This window comes from Salvelinus alpinus, chromosome 14, assembly GCF_045679555.1.
Source record: "Salvelinus alpinus chromosome 14, SLU_Salpinus.1, whole genome shotgun sequence".
Taxonomy (NCBI): Eukaryota; Metazoa; Chordata; class Actinopteri; order Salmoniformes; family Salmonidae; genus Salvelinus; species Salvelinus alpinus.
The window spans coordinates 37,877,175-37,892,604 of NC_092099.1; the positions used below are offsets into that span (position 1 = coordinate 37,877,175).

Below are 15,430 nucleotides of genomic sequence, written 5' to 3' on the forward strand. Positions count from 1 at the left end.
TAGGGCAACGGTGTCTAGATGGAATTTGTATTCGTGGTCCTGAAAACTTGACCTTTTTTGGAACACCATTATTTTTGTTTTACTGAGATTTACTGTCAGGGGCCAGGTCTGACACCAACTGTGCAGAAGATCTAGGTGCTGCTGTAGGCCCTCCTTGGTTGGGGACAGAAGCACCAGATCATCAGCAAACAGTAGACATTTGACTTCAGATTCTAGTAGGGTGAGGCCAGGTGCTGCAGACTGTTCTAGTGCCCTCGCCAATTCATTGAGATATACAGTTGAAGTCGGAAGTTTACATACACCTTAGCCAAATACATTTAAACCCAGTTTTTCACAATTCCTGACATTTAATAATGGTAAAAATTCCCTTTTTAAAAGGTGAAATGTAAGAATAATCGTAGAGAGAATGATTTATTTTAGCTTTTGTTTCTTTCAGCATATTCCTAGTGTGTCAGAAGTTTACATACAATCAATTAGTATTTGGTAGCATTGCCTTTAAATTGTTTAACTTGGGTCAAACGTTTCGGGTAGCCTTCCACAAGCTTCCCACAAGAAGTTGGGTGAATTCTGGCTCATTCCTCCCGACAGACCTGGTGTAATTATAGGATTGAGGTCAGGGCTTTGTGATGGCCACTCCAATACCTTGACCATGTTGTCCTTAAGCCATTTTGCCACAACTTTGGAAGTATGCTTGGGGTCATTGTCCATTTGGAAGACCCATTTGTGACCAAGCTTTAACTTCCTGACTGATGTCTTGATGTTGCTTCAATATATCCACATCATTTTCCTGCCTCATGATGCCATCTATTTTGTGAAGTGCACCAGTCCCTCCTGCAGCAAAGCACCCCCACAACATGATGCTGCCACCCCCGTGCATCACGGTTGGGATGGTGATCTTCGGCTTGCAGCCTCCCCCTTTTTCCTTCAAACATAACGATGGTCATTATGACCAAACAGTTCTATTTTTGTTTCATCAGACCAGAGGACGTTTCTCCAAAAAGTACGATCTTTGTCCCCATGTGCAGTTGCAAACCGTAGTCTGGCTTTTTTATGGCGGTTTTGGAGCAGTGGCTTCTTCCTTGCTGAGCAGCCTTTCAGGTTATGTCGATATAGGACTTGTTTTACCTTGTATATAGATACTTTTGTACCTGTTTCCTCCAGCATCTTCACAAGGTCCTTTGCTGTTGTTCTGGGATTGATTTGCACTTTTCGCACCAAAGTGCATTCATATACCTAGGAGACAGAACGCGTCTCCTTCCTGAGTGATGTGATGGCTGCGTGGTCCCATGGTGTTTATACTTGTGTACTATTGTTTGTACAGATGAACATGGTATGTTCAGGTGTTTGGAAATTGCTCCCAAGGATGAACCAGACTTGTGGAGGTCTAAAATTGTTTTTCTGAGGTCTTGGCTGATTTCTTTTGATTTTCTCATGATGTCAAGCAAAGAGGCACTGAGTTTGAAGGTAGGCCTTGAAATAAATCCACAGGTACACCTCCAATTGACTCAAATTATGTCAATTAGCCTATCAGAAGCTTCTAAAGCCATTACATAATTTTCTGGAATTTTCCAATCTGTTTAAAGGCACTGTCAACTTAGTGTTCGTAAACTTCTGACCCACTGGAATTGTGATACAGTGAATTATAAGTGAAATAATCTGTCTGTAAAGAATTGTTGGAAATATTATTTGTATAAAGCACAAAGTAGATGTCCTAACCGACTTGCAAAAACTATAGTTTGTTAACAAGAAATTTGTGGAATGGTTGAAAAACGAGTTTTAATGACTCCAACCTAAGTGTATGTAAACTTCCGATTTCAACTGTATGTTGAAGAGAGTGGGGCTTAAGCTGCATCCCTGTCTCACCCCCCGGCCCTGTGGAAAGAAATGTGTGTGTTCTTTGCCAATTTTAACACTTTGTTTGCGTACATGGATTTTATAATGTTGTATGTTTTTCCCCCAACACCACTTTCCATCAATTTGTATAACAGGCCCTCATGCCAATTTGAGTCAAGCTATTTTGAAATCAACAAAGAATGAGAAGACTTTGCCATTGTTTTGGCGTATTAGTTTGTCAATTAGGGTGAATACGTGGTCTGTCGAACAGTAATTTCATAAAAAGCCAATTTGACATTTGCTCAGTACATTGTTTTTGCTGAGGAAATATATGAGTCTAATGTTAATGATAATGCAGAGGATTTTCCCAAGGTTGCTGTTGACTCATATCCCACAGTAGTTATTGGGGTCATGTTTGTCTTCACTTTTGTGGATTGGGGCGATCAGTCCTTGGCTCCAAATATTGAGGAATATGCCAAAGCTGAGGATGATGTAGAAGAGTTTAAGTATAGCCAATTGGAATTTGTGGTCTGTATATTTTATAATTTCATTTAGGATACCATCAACCCCACAGGCCTTTTTCGGTTGGATGGTTTGTATTTTGTCCTGTAGTTCATTCAATGTGATTGGAGAATACAGTGGGTTCTGGTTTTCTTTAATAGTTGATTCTAAGATTTGTATTTGATCATGTACATGTTTTGGCTATTAGTTCTTTGTTATAGAGCCAAAAAGATTGGAGAAGTGGTTTATCCATACATCTCTGTTTTGGATAGATAACTCTTCGTATTGTTGTTTGTTTAGAGTTTTCCAATTTTCACAGAAGTGGTTAGATTCTTTGGATTCTTCAATTACATTGAGCTGATTTCTGACGTGCTGTTCCTTGTATTTCTGTATTGTTTTAGTGATTCACCATAGTGAAGGTGTACACTCTGGGTCTCTTTTTCTGGGTCTCTATGTTTTTGGTTGGATAGGTTTCTCAATTTCTTTCTTAGGTTTTTGCATTCTTCATCAAACCATTTGTCGTTGCTGTTAATTTTCTTAGGTTGTCTGCTTGAAATATTTTGATTTGATAGGGAAGCTGAGAGGTCAAATATACTGTTTAGGTTTTCTACTGCCAAGGTTACACCTATTTTGTCCAGGAAATTTCTATAAGGGATTGAATTTGTTGTTGCCTAATAGTTTTTTGGTAGATTTACACACTACTTTCCTTCCATCTATAGCATTTCTTAATATTATTCAGTTCCTTTGGCTTTGATGACTCATGATTGAGCAAAGCTATGTTAAAGTAGAGTGTGATTTTGCTGTGATCTGATAGAGGTGTCAGTGGACTGACTGTGAACGCTCTAAGAGACTCTGGGTTGAGGTCAGTGATAAAGTAGTCTACATATGAGCTATCGGTGTACCTACCATAGGAGTCCCCTCGAAGCCTACCATTGTCTACGTAATACCCAGCATCCGACAGAGCTGCAGGAGTTGTGACCCGTTTTTGTTGGTTATGTTGTCGTAGTTGTGTCTATGGGGAGAGAATGCTGACCCCTCCAGGTAGGTCTTTGTCCCCCTGTGTGCTGAGGGTGTCAGGTTCTTGTCTAGTTCTGGCATTTAGGTCACCACAGACAAGTACATGTCCCTGAGGCTGGAAATTGTTGATCTCCCCCTCTAGGATGGAGAAGATGTCATCATTAAAATATGGGGATTCTACTGAGGGGGTATAGGTAGCACACATGAGGACATTTTTCTCCATTTCCTTATTCATTTCTAGCCAGATGTAAAATGTTCCTGTTTTGACTAATTTAATAGAGTGGGTTTGGTCTGCTCTATATCAAATTAGCATACCCCCTGAACAGTGTCGATTTTAGCATGTAAATCTTGGTGGGGCAACCCCCTCCCTTATTTTTTTAGATGCATGCCAGCAAAGCCACTACACAACACAACACTAAACAATACATTAATTGCACTATAACAGCAACAAGCGGTGCCCACAAACTGTTAGAGCCTACATAAAGGTGTTCTACATAAAGTGAATCCTTACCACCGCTACACCTGGCTATCAGCGGAGCCTTGTCTGGCAACGAAACAATTCATTCAGCCTCATTTACTGCCTTTTTAAAACATAGCTGATATGGCTGACCATATATCCCTGGCATATTACATCATTTATGCAGCAGCATATAAGATATTTTTGTACTCACCTTGTTGTGCGTGGTGGTCCTTTGTTGGCAAATTTGTCATCAAAGGAAACGATTTTTCCCAGTCTGACTTCCCACTGCAATGCTGGCGGTTAGCCACTGAAATTTGCAATTTCCAACTTGTTGTGTAATTATTATATCCAATGGCCGCTGCGCACCGATACGTTTTATCTATATTTTCTCTTCATTATTTCTCTTCATATGACAAGGATTAAAAAGGATTTGCCAGTAGACTTGATTCACGATGACGACTGCTAGCTAAAATTGTGAAAGTAAGATGTTGACATGATCAGTCCAATCAAAGCTACTGTACATATAACGTGATTTTACATCATTTCTGTGGCCAGTGACCTTGAACCTTCTTGGAAGGGCACTTGTAATATAACTCTATGGTAGGACCCAAAGGGCCGACATTTTGGATGTCTACCATTACGAAAGTACTGAAGCTAGGCGATTGCGCAATGTCCCCATGAGTGACAGAATACTGAGCCAATCCCAGCGCAATTATGTTATTTTCTGCTGGCTCGCCTCACCACCACAGAAAGCACTGAGCTAGGCTGAAACACTTGCATTTTGGAGCTGCTTTACTCAAGAAAACAAAAAAGAGACCATGGTTGTATGCGGCTTTATTAACTCAATTATATATATATATTTTACATTGTTTGCAAACTGATAAGTGACACGTATTAATGCCAAAATAACATGCAAGCCCCCCCCATTTTTTTTTTACAAATATATATATATTTTATGTTTGGGGGCAAAAAAATTGGGTCTCAAAACAGGTTGAATGACGGGTCACCACTGCCCCTGAGTCTCTTCCCTGTTTCACACCTGGTAGTTTGGTGGATGGGACTACCAGCTCTCTGTAACCTAGAGGGCAACCATTGGGTCCGTCTCCTTTATACCATGTTTCTTGTAGGATGACAATGTCTGTATTTCCAATTTATTTGATGAAGTCTGGGTTCTTGCTCTTTAGGCCAACAGCAGATGACCTCAGGCCTTGTATATTCCAGGAAGGGATAGTAAAAGCTTTGTGTTCCATAGTGTTTAGTATTGTTTTTGTGTGGTTTAGGCCCGGACCATCACAGCAGGTGTGAGCAGAGCATGTTGAGCATCTCTTTCTGTCTCTCTCTCTATATTTCTCTATTTCTCCATCTCTCGCTCCTTCTCTGATATCTGTCTCTCTCCCTGATATTTCTCTCTTCAGGTCTCTGAACGTCTCTGAAAGTATTTTTTTCTCCTCCGCGTGCTGAAAGGAAAACTGTTATCCTCTCCCCAGCCTTCTCTCACCAGGTATGTCTCTCTCCCTCTCTCTTTCTCTCCCTCATGCTCTCTATCTTTCTCTCTGTATAATTTCTCTGTATATATTTTATGTATGCGGTTGCAAAAATGCTGCGTCACTGTTACTGTTTGTCAGGCATATGAAGAGTCTCTCTCTCTGTAGGGGAGCTACATGAGCTAGCAGCTAGACTGCCACAGCTACAGGGAGCACTGGCATATTGCTGCTCTCCTTTCTCCTCCATCTCTCTCTATCTGCTCATGTTCTTTCTCACACCCTCTCTTCAATTTCTTTCTCACACCCTCTCCTTTACTGCTGTTCAGTGTTTGTGTTTGGGGTAATTTTTGAGGATCATTTAGTTGTGGCCAAAGAAAGTATGGAAGTGTACTGTTTGTGTGTTTTAGGTGATGAACAATTTGACATTGAGAAGGCCTTTTAAGTGTGTGTGTGTGTGTGTGTGTGTGTGTGTGTGTGTGTGTGTGTGTGTGTGTGTGTGTGTGTGTGTGTGTGTGTGTGTGTGTGTGTGTGTGTGTGTGTGTGTGTGTGTGTGTGTGTGTGTGTGTGTGTGTGTGTGTGTGTGTTAGAGAGAGACAGACACTGCGTGCCAAAATGACAGTGAGGGGGACTGACAGCCCAAGTGCAGCCAGGACTTTGTCTAATTGGTGTATGGAGGACGACCGAACACACACAACTCCCTCAAGGTTTAGATCAAACAGCAGGTGAATAGTGTCTTTGTCTTCTGATGGGCTGCTGATATGTTGTAACAACTCGTCCCTTCATGTTGAACTGTTCTTGGTGGCTGTTGACATTCAGGCACATTTCAGCTCAGCTGCTATGTCCTTCATCCCCATCGTACACTAAATGCCTGAGCGCTGACTGGGAATAGGCATCTCCCTCCCTCCCTCCCTCCCTCCCTCCCTCTTTCTCTGAGGAATGAAATCAGCAGTGACATTTCTGATTGACCTTTTCCTATTTGTTTAGCCTCTCTCCTTTCAGTCACCCAGCCCCTCTCTGAAGCAGCATAGAGTAGAGGCAGGCAGATGCTGCAACAGCCATGTTTCTTGTTTGTTGTTCTTATTGGAGAACCCATCACAGCAGAGAGAGAGAGTGGCCCATTTTCCCAGATCAGAACAACATAATATTTTATTAGAGGACGAGAGGAGAGGGCCAGCCTGCCTGTGTGCATCCATGCATGTCAGTGTGCATGCTTAGGTGCATTTGTGTTGAGTGTGTGTGAGAGAGAGAGACTATGTGTGTGTCTGTGCATGCTTCATGCCAGATACACTCCTTATTGACACAACAGCAATTAGACCCTCTGAAGCTGCCTGCTGGTTGTCTGGCAAACCCAAGGAGTGTGTGTGTGTGTGTGTGTGTGTGTGTGTGTGTGTGTGTGTGTGTGTGTGTGTGTGTGTGTGTGTGTGTGTGTGTGTGTGTGTGTGTGTGTGTGTGTGTGTGTGTGTGTGTGTGTGTGTGTGTGTGTGTGTGTGTGTGTGTGTGTGTGTGTGTGTGTGTGTGTGTGTGTGTGTGTGTGTGTGTGTGTGTGTGTGTGTGTGTGTGTGCGCGTGTGTGTGTGCGCGTGCGTGCGAACAGAGGCAACCGGTTACTGTGTAGAATCGGAGAGATGGGATTGTTCTTTAATTGTCGGCCATTGCAGCAGAGAGAGCAATGATGTAATGTCTTAGAATGGGCCCCTTTTGGTGTCCCCCTTTTTCTCCTCCTCTCTCCCTCTCTCCCTCTCTCTTTCAGTCTCCCTCTCCCCTTTTCCCTCCTTCTTTATCTCCCCGCCCCCTCTCTCTCCATCTCTCTCCCTTTCTAACTCTCTCTCCCTCCCCCTCTTTAATTTTCTCTCTTTCTGCCTCACTCCCTCTCCCTCCCCCTCACCATACACAGTTAAGCAGGAACATGGGTTGCTGCTCTATGCTTCTAGCTAGCTAGTCTGGTACTTCATGGGAAGGATGTACTAGGCCTAATGCACATCTAAACCCATTCTCTACCTGCTCACTGTCTGTAGGCCTACCCTGTGTGGTCTTTGCTGTAGGCCTGGTGATGGGGTGATATAATTCTATGGGCCTTGTGGGTTGATAATGCTATTATCCCATGGGCCTTGTGGGTTGATAATGATATTATCCCATGGGCCTTGTGGGTTGATAATGATATTATCCCATGGACCTTGTGGGTTGATAATGCTATTATCCCATGGGCCTTGTGGGTTGATGATGATATTATCCCATGGGCCTTGTGGGTTGATAATGCTATTATCCCATGGGCCTTGTGGGTTGATAATGATATTATCCCATGGACCTTGTGGGTTGATAATGATATTATCCCATGGGCCTTGTGGGTTGATAATGCTATTATCCCATGGGCCTTGTGGGTTGATAATGATATTATCCCATGGGCCTTGTGGGTTGATGATGATATTATCCCATGGGCCTTGTGGGTTGATAATGCTATTATCCCATGGACCTTGTGGGTTGATAATGATATTATCCCATGGGCCTTGTGGGTTGATAATGCTATTATCCCATGGACCTTGTGGGTTGATAATGATATTATCCCATGGGCCTTGTGGGTTGATAATGATATTATCCCATGGGCCTTGTGGGTTGATAATGCTATTATCCCATGGGCCTTGTGGGTTGATAATGATATTATCCCATGGACCTTGTGGGTTGATAATGATATTATCCCATGGGCCTTGTGGGTTGATAATGCTATTATCCCATGGGCCTTGTGGGTTGATAATGATATTATCCCATGGGCCTTGTGGGTTGATGATGATATTATCCCATGGGCCTTGTGGGTTGATAATGCTATTATCCCATGGACCTTGTGGGTTGATAATGATATTATCCCACGGGCCTTGTGGGTTGATAATGCTATTATCCCATGGACCTTGTGGGTTGATAATGATATTATCCCACGGGCCTTGTGGGTTGATAATAATATCAAGCCTCTGGTGGTGAAGATGACTTCTAAAGGGAGAGGAAGTCACACTGGGCCATCAAATACAGTACATCGTTCCACAGCGTGATCCTAATATATGATCCCATGCTGGCTCTGGGTGAGCCACAGAGCTAGGCTACTCCAGGGGAGGCTGCCTCCTGAGGGTGATTAATGATTTGAGCTAATCAAACATAATAATTTATTCACCTAGCTTAACTATTATAGATCTGCCATGTTTTTTTTCTTCCATAAAAAAAAAACGAATACATTTGAATTGGTAGTAAATTGCACTGCACTTAAGTTTTGTGCCCATAGAAATATAAATGTATAGTAATTCTACTGTAATGGTTGTGCCTTTATCTGGAGTTGTTAACACATTACAAAGGGAAACCCAGCCGTGAGATGCCTAGTGATGCAGAACTACCAAACGAGCTACACTGAACAAAAATATAAACGCAACATGTAGTGGTTCATGAGCTGAAATAAAAGACCCCAGAAATGTTCCATGTGCACAAAAAAGCTTATTTATCTCAAATGCTGTGCACAAATTAGTTTACATCCCTGTTAGTGAGCATTTATCCTTTGCCAAGTTAATCCTGACAGGTATGGCATATCAAGAAGCTGATTAAACAGCATGATCATTACACAGATGCACCTTGTGCTGGGGACAATAAAAAGTCACATAATAAGTTCCATGAACTCACTTTGTGTGCAATAGTAGTGTTTAACTAGATTTTTGAATGACTACCTCTGTACCCCACACACACTATTATCTGTTTGGACCCTCAGTCGAGCAGTGAATTTCTAACGCAGATTCAACCACAAAGACCAGGTAGGTTTTCCAATGCCTCGCTAAGGGCACCTATTGGTATTCTGTATTTTATTAGGAGCAGCAGCTATTCTTCCTGGGGTCAACACAAAACATGAAACATTACATAATACAGAACCTTAATAAACAACAACTCAAGGACCGAACTACATATTTATTTTATATACACTACCGTTCAAAAGTTTGGGGTCACTTAGAAATGTCCTTGTTTTTGAAAGAAAAGCAATTTTTTTTTGTCCATTAAAATAACATCAAATTGATCAGAAATACAGTGTAGACATTGTTAATGTTGTAAATGACTATTGTAGCTGGAAACGGCAGAGCTTTTATGGAATATCTTCATATGCGTACAGAGGACCATTATCAGCACCCATCACTCCTGTGTTCCAATGGCACGTGTTAGCTAATCCAAGTTTATCATTTTAAAAGGCTAATTGATCATTAGAAAACCCTTTTGCAATTATGTTAGCACAGCTGATAACTATTGTTCTGATTAAAGAAGCAATAAAACTGTCCTTCTTTAGACTAGTTGAGTATCTGGAGCATCAGTATTTGTGGGTTCGATTACAGGCTTGAATTTGTTCTGGATTTGGGGACTGTGAAAAGACCCCTGGTGGCATGTCTGGTGAGGTAAGTGTGTGTGTCAGAGCTGTGTGTAAGTTGACTATGCAAACTATTTGGGATTTTCAACACATTAATGTTTCTTATAAAAATAAGTGATGCAGTCAGTCTCTCCTCAACTCTTAACCAAGAGAGACTGGCATGCATAGTGTTTATATGAGCCCTCTGATTACAATGAAGAGCAAGACATGCCACTCTGTTTTTGGCCAGCTGCAGCTTAACTAGGTCTTTACTTGCTGCACTCGACCACACGACTGTACAATAATCAAGATAAGACAAAACTAGAGCCTGCAGGACTTGCTTTTTGGAGTGTGGTAGATGGGTAAACATTCAAAAAGCAGACATTGACTATCCCTTTGAGCATGGTGAAGTTATTAATTACACTTTGGATGGTGTATCAGTACACACAGTCACTACAAAAATACAGGTGTCCTTCCTAACTCAGTTGCTGGAGAGGAAGGAAGCCGCTCAGGGATTTCACCATGAGGCCATGATGACTTTAAAACAGTTACAGAGTTTAATGGCTGTGGATCAACAACATTCTAGTTACTCCACAATACTAATCTAATTGACAGAGTGAAAAGGAGGCATGCACAGAATACCACTATTCCAAAACATGAATCCTGTTTGCAACAAGGCACTAAAATAATGCTGCAAAAAATGTGGTAAAGCAGTTAACGTTTTGTACTCAATAAAAAAGGGTTATGTTTGGGGCAAATCCAATACAACACATTACTGAGTATAACTCTCCATATTTTCAAGCATAGTGGTGGTTGCATCATGTTATGGGTATGCTTGTAATCGTTAAGGACTGGGGAGTTTTTCAGTAAAAAAAAAAAATGGAATGGAGCTACACAGGCAAAATCCTAGAGGAAAACCTGGTTCAATTTGTTTTCCACCAGACACTGGGAGATGAATTAACCTTTCAGCTGGATAATAACCTAAAACATAAGGCCAAATCTACAGTGAATGTTCCTGAGTGGCCTATTTACAGTTTTGACTTAAATATGATTGGAAATCTATGGCAAGACAAGAACATCTTTGTCTAGCAATGATCAACCAGCAATTTGACAGAGCTTGACGAATTTTGAAAATAAAAATGGGAATATATTGAACAATCCAGATGTGCAAAGCTCTTAGAGAATTACCCAGAAAGACTTACAGCTGTAATCGGTGCCAAAGGTGATTCTAACATATATTGACTCAGGGAAGTGAAAACGTATGTAAATTAGATTTTTCTGTATGACATTTATAATACAACCAAAAACATGTTTTCTCTTTGTCATTATGGGGTATTTTGTGTAGATGGATGACAAGATAATCTATTTAATCAATTTTGAATTAAGGTTGTAACACAATAAAATGTGGAATAAGTCAAGGGGTATGAATACTTTCTGATGGCACTGTTTACACACTATATACAAACTCACACACGGTACGCTGACACTCACACAAAACCAACACACGTTCACATGTACACACACAACACACACGCATAGCAACACCACACTAACACACATACACACACACTTTTACACTCATCATATGCTGCTACTACTCTGTTCTTTATTTTATTCTTATTATTCTCTATCCTGATGCCTAGTCACTTTACCCTACGTCATACCCCTGCACGTTGATTTGGTACTCCCTGTACATAGCTCCATTCTTGTGTATTTTATTCCTCTTGTGTTACTATTGTTCTTTTTACTATATCTTTTTTAAAACTCTGCATCGTTGGGAAGCATTCCATGGTAAAGCCTACACCCGTTGTATTCGACACATGTGACTAGGGCTGTTGCGGTGACCGTATTGCCGCCACACCGGCGGTCACGAGTCTTGAAAGGCAGTAAGATTCCACTTGACCATTTAGCCATGGTAATTAGGCTTCTCCAAGCTCTGATGCTGCTCATGGTCATTAGTAGCATACCAAACTTGCTAACTGCCTGGTACTCAGCACTCTATTGTCCCTCTAATCACTCTGACATCAATGTAAATGTAATCAAAAATCGCATCAAACACTTCATGAGAGTCCATGAGCTAATGTTATGCAACATTTCTATAGGCTATGCAATTGCGTGAGAAAACAGAGTTATGGCCTCTATTAAAAAGAGGAGAACCTATCAGCTTTCTATAGGCTAGGCCTGCTATATTTATTTCTCAACTTTCCTAATATTAAGCACATTGCTTATATTTACAACAGGAGCATAGCCTACATGGATTGCATGAAAATGAACCACTGGAAAAGCGTCCTGCATTCGCTTTTTGCTATTTAAGTGCATAGATTTTTTCCTGCTGCCCCTGTATCGATACAGGTGCATGAATATGGTCCATTCTAAATCCAAACAAATTTCCCACATATATATTATTTAGATTAAATCAAGAATAGTCTGATGGGTGACAATATTAGCCTATCACTTGTGTATTATATATTATCACTTGTGAATGATACCCAGCAACTTTTTCTAGTCATTGTCGCACACCTCATGTAGCCTAGCCCATAGGACCTATATGTTTTGATAAGGTTTGTATCACAACTAAAGTGGCCAAATAATTTCTTAAAATGAAGCACATTAATCTGCTTTACAGAAGGTGTAGAGCCTAACTGGCATACATAAGCAGCGCGTGAGTTTCAACTTTGAGGAGGATCATTTTCACTATAAAAAGGCACCTTTATAATAAAAGCTTTACATGCATAATTGTATTTGTGGTACATTTTGATAATGGTGTTTTCCGCTAATGGAACGTCCACGCTTATAATCTACTGCCGTGTGCCCACTGCTGCGCTTATAATGTGAAGAAATAGCCTAATAGTTTATAAAAATGTGTAACTAATCTGTTGCGTCAGCCACATTGTGTAACAAATGTTTTTTGATGCTAGAGGTTGTATTAATTTACGATCTATCGCATCCCACAACTATTCCAGACTATGTTTGGAATATTTATTTCTCGCACAAAATAGAATAGGTCGACTTTTGTATAGGCTGGTGCTTTTGCAGTTCGTTAGGCCTACTCATCTTGTTGGCTGACGAAAAGTAAATGTGGACAGTTCTTCCAATGTCTTTGCGCACAGTTGCACCCCCGATGTGTCTTCCACACATCTCCTGGCTTTCACACATAGCCTACAAGCTTCTGATGCAGACCTTTGGAACATCTACATTTTAAAAAGTCTAATAAATCCATGTAATATACCCTACACCTTCACAATAAATCCGTTATTTATTTTAGGTCTAAAGAAGCATGATTTGAAGAAAATGTAGTCTATTTCAGAAGAACAGAATAGCATACTCTGAGTTGTCCTGATCTGGCTATGCCATATGGCTGTGGGCTACACTAGTTCATTTAGCAAACAAGATTTGCTTAGAATTCCGTGGCATTATTTTAATTATGTATAGAATGAAGAATACAATTGAACGAAGCTGAATAAATATAACTAATATTTTCTCAAGTATTTGAGGGAGTGCGCACATGCAGCTATTCTGTGTTAAATAGGTATTCCTATATGCTTAATTTAGTGTTATTAATGTAGCCCAATGTTTGTAGAAATACTAAAGTTACATTAATAATTCTAAATTAAGCATATAGGAATACCTAAACAGAGTATATCCTACTCATTTAAAATGAAATATCTTATGTAAACAAAAAACACCAGCCAAACTTTTAATCAGGTTTTGGAGTCATCTAAGGCAATGTGCTTCAGATTCATCCTAAGGAGTCTGACAGTGCAAATAAGTTTCTTTCTGCAGTTCAAAGGCAAAGAAAGATCAATTTGTCTTTTCTTCAGAGAGGGAGAGAGAGAGAGAGAGAGAGAGATCCCTATCCTCCTCCGCCACATTGTAAATTCATGAGCCCTGAGATTTCCTGAAAAAAATAAATAATGCAAGTTCACTTTAACCTCGGCCCCCCTGTGGGCTTCTTTTTACATGGTCTGACAGGTGGCTGCTGGGAGAAGCGATCCTGGGGGGATAAGCAGTGTGTGTGTATTTTTGTTAGTGGATGTATGGGTGTTCATTATGTGAATTATGGATGAGGTTAAGGCAGCGAGGCAGCGAGGCAGCGATAGATAGAAACTTCAAGTTAGGGAAGGAGGAGGATGTGTACTTCCACTGTCCCCACCTCATGGAGTCTGGTTAGAAACTGTAATAGTGAGCAAAAGTTGCTCCTTTTCTCAGAAACTGTAGCAACCGCACTACTTCCACTACAAACCACCATCACCACCATTTCAAATGTTTTTATTTTCTATTTAACCTTTATTTAACTAGGCAAGTCCATTAAGAACAAAATATTATTTACAATGAGCCTACCAGAAGGCAAAAGGCCTCCTGCGGGGACGGGGGCTGGGATAAAAAAAACACAGCACTAAACATGGTACAAATATTATAAGGCACAGACAACAGCACAAAGGGCAATAAGGTAGAGACAACAATACATCACGCAAAGTAGCCACAACTGTCTGTAAGTGTCCATGATTGAGTCTTTGAATGAAGAGACTGAGATAAAACTGTCCAGTTTGAGTGTTTGTTGCAGCTCGTTCCAGTAGCTAGTTGCAGCGAACTGAGAAGACGAGTGACCCAGGGATGTGTGTGCTTTAGGGACCTTTAACAGAATGTGACTGGCAGAACGGGTTTTGTATGTGGAAGATGAGTGCTGCAGTAGAGATCTCAGATAGGGGGGAGAGAGGCCAGTACCACCACCAACACTACTCCCCCTGGGATGCGGCACTACTGGCAATAGCATGTAGCTAACGTTAAAAGACTCAGTGGAGATGTGGCCAGTACAACAAGGGCAAGCCCTGTAAAAGCACTCCCTTATGATCTTTTAACCTTGTTTATATTCATAAACTGCAGTAGAGCACTAACACAACAGTACCTACATTACCGTTACCTTTTATATCACAGAAAAACAGCCAAGCATGAGATGTTACGCTAGTTGTCCCCATTGTATTAACTATAGCATCTCCTACTATACTGTAGGACGTGTTGGCAGCTGTTCACATGAAAGCCTGAATGACACATTTTCATTACATTTAAATAGGAACGTATGTCGTTTAAACCAGGGTTTCCCAAACTCGGTCCTGGGGCCCCACCTGGGTGTACATTTAGTTTTTTGCCCTAGTACTACACAGCTGATTCAAATAACCAACTCATCATCGAGCTTTGATTATTTGAATCTGCTGTGTAGTGCTAGGGAAAAACCAACAAGTGCAAAACCAGGACTGACATTGGGAAACCCTGGTTTAAGCCGTGTGTATGATCTCTCAGGATGAAAGCGAGGACGAGTGTGTGAGGGAAACACATGTCGCCTGGCACGTAAAGACCTGGCAAACAGAGTGTGAGTGTGTCCCTCAGAGTAGCGTATGTAAGATCACTGCAGTAGAGAGGAGGGTGAGACAGCAGTTCACAGGGTGATGCTGGGTGTATGCTAACAACCATCTGCCTTATTCCTACTGAAGATACACTGCTAAAGGGATGAGTCAACACACACACACGTTTGTTTTACTTTCCTAACAATACATTCCCATTCAAAATCCTATTTTCCCAAACCTAACCCTACTTCTAACCCTAACTTCTAACCCTATCTCTAAACCTAACCCTAATCCTAACCCTATCTCTAAATTTAACCCTAATCCCAACCCTATCTCTAAATTTAACCCTAATTCTAACCCTATCTCTAAACTTAACCCTACTTCTAACCCTATCTCTAAAATTAACCCTACTTCTAACCCTATCTCTAAACTTA

The 15,430-nt window shown here is 41.0% G+C and overlaps 1 protein-coding gene across 17 annotated transcripts in view; it reads left to right on the forward strand.

Moving 5' to 3' along the window:
- Positions 1 to 15,430, forward strand: part of LOC139538886 (microtubule-associated protein 2-like) — a 167,047-nt gene that overhangs the window by 51,846 nt on the left and 99,771 nt on the right. For 14 of the 17 annotated variants that reach the window (XM_071341417.1, XM_071341427.1, XM_071341424.1 and 11 more), the window contains one exon: positions 5,227 to 5,312. The exons of 1 other annotated variant lie outside the window; for it this stretch is intronic. The gene's annotated coding sequence lies outside the window, so the exon portion shown is untranslated. Of the gene's footprint in view, positions 1 to 5,226; positions 5,313 to 5,882; positions 6,018 to 15,430 lie in introns of all 17 variants that reach the window. 2 more of the 17 variants (XM_071341419.1, XM_071341420.1) reach the window with 1 other exon arrangement.